The following is an 8,052-nucleotide window of genomic DNA, read 5'->3' as shown; positions in this document are numbered from 1 at the left end:
AAGCCCCTCTCCCTGTATGCCGAGTTCGCAAGCGACAGAACGAGCTTGCAATCCAGTGGGCGAGGAAGTGCAGCGAGGTTGTCGATCGCGGCCACCTCCGAGGCCGTCAGTTTCACCTGGCCTACCCCATGAAACCTAGACGGTCGGGGGCACCAGTAGAAGGGAAATTTCGGCAGCCCGCCGAAATAAGATGCCCCATCCTCCAAGGGGTCGACGTTCACAAGAGCGACTCGAAAAAACTCTTACTTGAAATTTTTATATGACTGGGAGTAGAGGGTAAACAAACCCCCATCCCTACTCCCACTCAAGGATAGTATGCCATATGGCGGAACGCCTAACTTCAACTGATAAAAATGAAGAAAGACGGGAAGGGACACCTCTATCCCTAAAACTGTACACAGGACTTGAAAAGCCCTCAAAAAACCCCAACTATTGGGGTGCAACTGGCAAGGAGCCGTGTTGACGTGGTTCAAAAAATCACACTCAAACTGAGTGAAAGGAAGACAGACACCTAAATCCCTAAAGAAACAATAGTACATATAGAAATGGGGAGAGTCGGTAGACTTCCCCATGTACACACCCTCACCAGCCTGACAGGGTTCAAGCCAGATCATTCGGGAAATAGAAGGGTCGCAAACCCTACACGACCTGGAGATCCTATTAACCTCAAGAAAGGTCCGAAAGACGCTCTAGACCCCCGCCATCTCACACTTAACCCAGTCGTAGCCAGGAATGCCTGGCTCTGGGCCCCGGGGAGAATCCCTCTTCTCGGCGGCGGCTCTCACGGTAGCCACCGCCTTACCACGCGCCTTGCCCCGAGAAGGCGCAGAAGAACTGGAACTACTCCCCCCAGCCATGGAAAAAACAAGAAAGACTTGAAGAAGATTTGGGAAAAAGGAAAAAGAAGACTGTAGAAAGGAAGTACCTGGTACTCTCCCTCAGAAAACAACCCTAACAATGACTGGGTTACCGGAAATGATGGCGGAGACAGAGAAAACGGAGACGGAAGATGAGCAGAAAAACAAGAGAAACAGCGTACGCAAGAAGCTGAAAGAGCGAAAAGTGAGCAAAGTGAGAAGTGAAGAGGCGCGAGTGAGAGAAAAGAAAGTTTTCTCCCAAAATTCAAAACGGACATGCCACGTGTCAACCTAAGGGCACGCCTGACAACACAATTAATTGCAGGACCATCATTACATAACCGTCATTTCCCTTAACGCGCCACTTGCACGTTTCCAGGAAGTGAACAGTCGCGACACATGGCACCACACGGGCAAACGTACGCGAAAGGTCACCTCCCCCCAGCGAGCTCGATCTTAACTCCTCGACCTACGGTCTTCGGAGCTCGGGGGCTAATGTACTATCCGTATTGCGAAGCCGAGCTCCGAGCTCGGCACCACAATGCAAGCCGACCTCAGACGCGCACCGCGTGGCATCAACTCGGCATTTAAGTGAATCATAACTGATCCCCGAGGATCTCGTCCCAGACAAGGTTTGTTATCTAATCATATTATATCTTATCTCAGGCCCAAGGCCCAAGGCAACCCTAAATCACACCAAGGTACGTGCATTATATATACGAGACTAATACTCACACAAACACTAACTTTAGCATCGGAGTCTCTTTTGCAGGTACCACCCCCATCTTGGAACACCAACGTACCAGTGAAGGAGGCTCACCAATCTTACTCGGAGAGTCATCCCTATGACAGATTTCCGGTAAGAACAGTAATATATGAGTTTTATTTGATAGATTCATCAACAACATATGAAAAAAGAAACTAGAATAATATTTTGCTAAATTCCATTGACTAAAAGACTTAATTTTAAATTTGAGAGACTAAAAATAAACTTATTTAATAATTGTATGACTAAAAAATACTCTCTTCGACCCTTATTATTAGACAAAATTTATAAGTAATTGTTGATCTTTTTTATAAGACACTTTACAATTTCTATAAAGCATTAATTTTTTTTCTTCATCTTTTGTCCTTGTTGAAGATTTTGAGAATATGTAATTATTGTTGGAATTGAGAAGAGAATTTGATAAATAAATTTTCTCACTCACCACTTAATTCTCTAATTGTTATTTGTAAATTTTATAATTTTATTGGAATCCGTGCATAAGCTTTGATGTAGAGTAATATTTTCTTTATTGGAATCCTTGCACACAATTTGTCTCTATATGCATTAAACGTATACTTTTAAGTAAGATTAACAATAAATTTCATTAAATGATTTATTCCTTAACAGATCCAACAAGACAGATGTCTTGAAATTCTTAAAATCTATTAAAGAAGGAAAAGTCAAATTATCCATCAAAAGAAAAAGGAAAAATCCTGGATATCACAGAAAAAGCAAAAAAAAAAAGGCTCTGAAAGAATTGCTCTACACTTAATATAACTGCTCTATGTTGACATTACTTAATGTTATACCCATTTTAGAAAGAAATAATGATAAGTAAACTACTAGATGAGATAAGAGATACATGTTTTACTAAAAATATTTAATACTTGCATCAAATAAAATAACGGTAATCTCTCTCCTTTAAGATTAGCAGTGAAGACAGAGAAAGCAACTCGTGAAGCAACTTGAGAGTTCAACTCAAAATTTCTGCAACGGTCATCTTCTCTTAAGGTACTATATAAGGATCAAGCCTTCAAGAAAGAAATATAGAGAAACATAGAGTAGAAACTTGCATACAAAGAAAAACTCTCTCTGAATTCTATATATATTTCTTTGTAAATTATTTGTACTTTCGTTGTTGGTTGCAACACGTCTAGAAGAGACGAAACAACCTTATAATCATTTGTAACCTTTATTGTAAGGGTTGAGCCTAGAGAGATTTATTTTTTAAAGAATACTTGGTGTTAAGTCTAAAGAGACTTGTTTGAAAGAATACTTGGTACTAAGCCTGGAGGGGCTTGTTGTTCAAAGAATACTTGGGTAGTTGTTTGAAGAGACACGTTAAAGACTACTTAAGATTGAGACATAAGTGGCTTGTTGAAAGAATAATTATGCCTTGTTTGAAAGATGGTGGAATTCAATCTGGTTGAATTAAGAATTAGACATAGTCTTAGTGGTTGAGACAAACCAATATAAAAATTTGAGTTTTTCATCTGACTCTTCTCCAATACTTCATCTGTTAAGTTATTTTCTTTTCCTTGCATAAACGTGTGAGTTTTTGATACACACTATTCAACCCTTGCTTCTAATGTGTGTCTTTTCTCCATAGTAAGTCCAAACTATGGTTGGTAATGATGAAATCCAAGCAAGACTTGGTATATTATGGAGAAGTCCAGACTCTACGGTTTGGCAAATTCATCACATTGGTCATTGCATTTGTTGTTGTGTTGTATTTTGTGTGTAGAGTCCATTCATTCATACTTTCTTTGACAAGGTGGTGTGAATCTATGCAAAAAGGTTTTTATGGTCATCTATCTAGACTTTGGGGGTGTTACTAGGAAGACTCTAACGAGGATGTTAGGTAACCATGGATAAATGTAACATTTCGACTAGATCTTGGTAGATATCTCTTGGTTGAGAGTGGATTGAGAAGGTCACCTAGTGTGTGGTGATTTGATCCACGACTTCCAAACTACCTTGTGTTGGTGAATATGAGATTAGTACCACATGCATGTAGAGTTAAGAGCATGCATTGCACGAGTCTTTAATTTATAATTGAGATTCATTGGATTGAATGAATGATTGTTGTTGTTGATGGATGTACGTGGAGTGATTGGTATTATTGAGATGAGTGTATCTTGGATGTCGGATATGAATGTAAGTGCATTATGTATGGTGTTTATGTATAATGTATGTCTTATTAGTGCTATCTTTATGCCTTATATGTGATATACATGGATGAGATATATTCTCACACCCTGTTTGTTGTGTAATTATTTGGGTTGACCACCATTACAAGAATAAACCAGGTACCAGAAGATGAATTTGATGGAGGCAAAGCTTAGTGCTTCATTAGTTGTTTTGAGTCTTTACTATAATAGTGAGACACGAGGCAAAAAGTTTCTGATTTTATATTTTTTGTTAGAGTTGGTTTTATTTTATGACTGTTGTAATTCAGGAATTGTGTGTATTGTTGTACACACACCAATATTATTTATAAAGAGAATACAATAAATGATAAAGATACTAATCTCTAATATTATGGAAACTAATCTAATCATATCCCTAATTGATAGCTAGGATAATAATCAAAATATATGTATCAACAATATCTGTAATATATCCACAATATCTATAATACTTCCCCTCAAGCTGGAGCATATATATCATATGTACCAAGCTTGTTACAAATGTAATCTACCCGAGACCTTTTTAAGCGATTTTGTGAACACATCTGCTAACTGGCCATTGGAGCGGACACATTTAGTGGTGATCTCTCCTGAGAGCACTATCTCTCTTACAAAATGACAATCTATTTCTATGTGCTTAGTTCGCTCATGGAAGATTGGATTGGAGGCAATGTGGAGAGAAGCTTCATTATCGCAAATAAGTTTAGTTCCCTGATTGTCTCTAATTTGAAGTTGTGTGAGAAGTTGTTGTAGCGATGTAATTTCACTTGTAGTTGCTGCCATAGCACGATATTCAACTTCCGTAGTGGATCTAGAAACTGTAGTTTTCTTCTCCATGAAATTAGGTTGCCTCCAATTAGGGCACAATAGCCAGAGGTAGACCTTCTGTCTGATGGTGATCCTGCCCAATCAGCATCTGAGTAACAGACAATTTTAGAATTGCCTTTGTCCTCGTATAGTACTCCTCGACCCGGTGCCTTCTTGATATATCTGAGGATCCACATTGCTGCAGTCCAATGACTATCACGAGGATCGTTAATGAATTGGCTTACCACACTTACTAGGAATGCGATGTCTGGCTTGGTGACAGTAAGATAGTTAAGTCTGCCAACAAGTATATGATATCTTTCTAGGTCATCCAATGGCTCCCCCTAACCCAGAAGAAGCTTGAGGTTGGGATCCATCAGAGTATCACTACTGCAATAGTCAACCATACCAGTCTCGTGGTGAGAATGTCCAGAGCATATTTTCTTTGGGAAATGGCAATACTAGAAGTGGAGTGAGCAACCTCGATCCCCAAAAAATATCTAAGTGGACCAAGGTATTTCATTTGAAATTGGCATTGAAGGTGAGATTTGAGGCGGCAAATACCACTGGAGTCATCACCATTAATGAAAATGTCACCAACATACACCACTAAATAAATACAAAGTCCAGATGAGGAGTGAAGGAAGAAAATAGAATGGTCAACCTCACAGCGAGTCATACCAAACTCAATCAAGGCAGAGCTGAAGCGTCCAAATCCAGCACGAGGAGATTACTTCAAGCCATAAAGAGAATGACGAAGATGACAAATAAGGTGAGTCTCACCAGAAGCAATAAAGCTAGGGGGTTGGTCCATATAAACCTCTTCTTGTAACTCACCATTTAAAATGGCATTTTTAATATCCAATTGGTGTAGCGGCCAATGACGAATTGTAGCCATAGCAAGAAATAAGCGAACAGACGTCATCTTGGCGATAGGAACAAAAGTATCCCCATAATCTAGGCCATAGATTTAAGTATAGCCCTTTACAACCAATCGTGCTTAAAAGAGGTCAATGCTACCATTTGACGCAACTTTCACTGTGTACACCCATCGACAACCAATGATAGACTTGTTAGGTGGTAAAGGTACCAACTCCCACGTGCCACTAGTCTGCAAAGCATCCATTTCATCCAGCATCACCTGTCTCCATCAGAATCATCCATAACTTCACCTATAGACTTAGGGATAGACACAGAATCCAAAGAGGAAACAAAAGAAAAGTAGGAAAGAGACAATTGATGACAAGAAAGAGTACAAGCATATAAAGGATGAGGATTGCGGGTAGATCGAATACCTTTACAAATGGCAATGGGTAACTCAGGCAAAGGATGTTCAAGTGTAGGAGGCTTTATCAGATAGTCGGTTGGAGCAGAAGATGAAGCTGGGGGAGTTGTATATGAAACCACTTATGGATGTCGTGTCCTACACTGATAGACAAGTAATGGTGGTGGATCAGTGACTACAGTCAAAGCCAGAGTTGGAATAGTAGGTTGATCATCCAAAGAAGTATGACTAGTAATATCCTCAGAGAAGAAAGGAGAGGATGACTCAAAGAAAGAAACGTCAGTGGAAATAATATAGCATTGAAGTTGTCAACAAAAGCAACGATACCTTTTCTAGAGTCGAGAATACCCAAGAAATATACACTTGAGGGACCTAGCAGAAAAAGAGGGCATGCGATTAATCAAGTAACAAGCAGCAAGACTCGCATCACCCCATAAGCAAAGTGGAACTTTATGATGAAGGAGAAGAGTGTGAGCTGTCTCAACCAAATAACGATTTTTGCGTTCAACTACACCATTTTTTTGTGATGTGTTGACATAAGAGGTCTGATGAAGAATACCTTGGGAGAAAAGAAAAGACTGGAATTTGGAAGATAAATACTCTTTTGCATTATCAGTGCGTAAGATTTTAATAGATTTACCAAATTGAGAGAAGCAATTTTAGTGAAAAAACTTTGAAAAATGTGAACAACATCAGAACGGTGCTTAATTAAGAAAACCCAAGTACAATGTGAAAAATCATCAATAAAAGTAACAAAATAAGAATAACCTAAAGTTGAACAAACTCGACTAGGTCCCCAATTATCAGAGTGAACTAGGGTAAATGGTGACGCAACACATTTATTGACACTAGATTGATAAGACTGACGGACATGTTTCCCTAATTGACATGACTCACACCGGATGTTTTTAATGGTGGAAAGGCTAGGAACTAAAAGTCACAATTTCTCCAAACTGGGATGACCAAGACGTTGATGAGCAAGATCGATAGAGGTGGTGGCACACACAACTGGTGGTGAGAGACGATACAATCCCCCAGAGTCATGTCCTGCTCCAATCATCTGTCCAGTACGCTGATCCTGAATAAGAACATAATTATTAACAAACAATACAGAGAAATCAAGGGTACAGGTGAGTTTGCTAATGAAAATTAAATTAAAAGGACAACCAGGAACAAACAAAACAAAGTGTAAAGGGAGGTGAAGGAGTAGGTGTATTTGACCAATGCCATGAACTTTAATTTGAGAACCATCGGCAAGAGTAACAGGTGGCAAGGAGTCGAAGAAGGAAAATTGAGAGAAAAAGGATTGATTACCAGTCATATGATCAGATACACCGGAGTCAAGAATCCAAGGTCCAAGAGAAGGAGACTGAGACATAAAGGCTACAAGATTACCAGAGTGAGCCACAATAGTGGCAGGCGAGACAGATTGTTGGGCTGCCCAAAGCTGAAGGAGATCTTGATAGTCAGAGGCAAAAATAGTGACAACTACAGGAGAAGAAGATCTGGAAGAGGAGGTAGTATTGGGCACATGAGCAACATTCACTAATGATGACTTTTCTCGGGCCTTTTTGCGATAGTTGACTTCAATATGACCAAAAAAGCAGCAATAATTGTAACAACGATTCTGTTTTCCACGACCTTCGCCACGTCTACTACCACGATCAAATGAGTGGGAAACAAGGGTAGAGGAGTCTGTAGCAATTGCGGAAGGAGTAGCCACAATATGGTAAATAAAGAGACGCAATAATTGTTTACTAACAATGTCGTATGTAGGAATAACAGGGGTAGACAAAATCTGATTACAGACAAACTCAAGCTTAGGAGGAAGGCCAACAAGTGCAAGAATCATGAAGTACTGGTTTTGCTATTTCTCAAAGGTCTCCACATCAGAGGGATAAGGCATTAAATTGTTGTAATTAGCAATCAGAGGTCGAGCTTACTCAGATATGTCTGTATGTCCCTATTCTCGAGCTTGGTGGTCATCATAGTGGTGATGACGTTGTAAAGATGTTGAACATCATTAGCGTAAACTTTCTTGGCCTTGTGCCAAACATCGTAACATGTGTCAAATGCCTGATAAGAATGTTGAAGGTTCGGAGCAATAAAAAACCAAAGAATCGTACACAATAAGGCATCAATTTGCTG

At 39.5% G+C, this 8,052-nt stretch overlaps 1 pseudogene; it reads right to left on the bottom strand.

The window, feature by feature from the left end:
• Positions 1–1,803: 1,803 nt before the first annotated feature.
• On the bottom strand, positions 1,804–7,756 carry LOC145954777 (uncharacterized; annotated as a pseudogene).
• Between the last annotated feature and the right edge of the window lie 296 nt (positions 7,757–8,052).

The sequence above is a fragment of the Cajanus cajan genome, chromosome 2, assembly GCF_000230855.2.
Source record: "Cajanus cajan strain Asha chromosome 2, NIPB_CcT2T_4, whole genome shotgun sequence".
NCBI lineage: Eukaryota > Viridiplantae > Streptophyta > Magnoliopsida > Fabales > Fabaceae > Cajanus > Cajanus cajan.
This window is presented reverse-complemented; position numbering and strand designations above follow the sequence as displayed.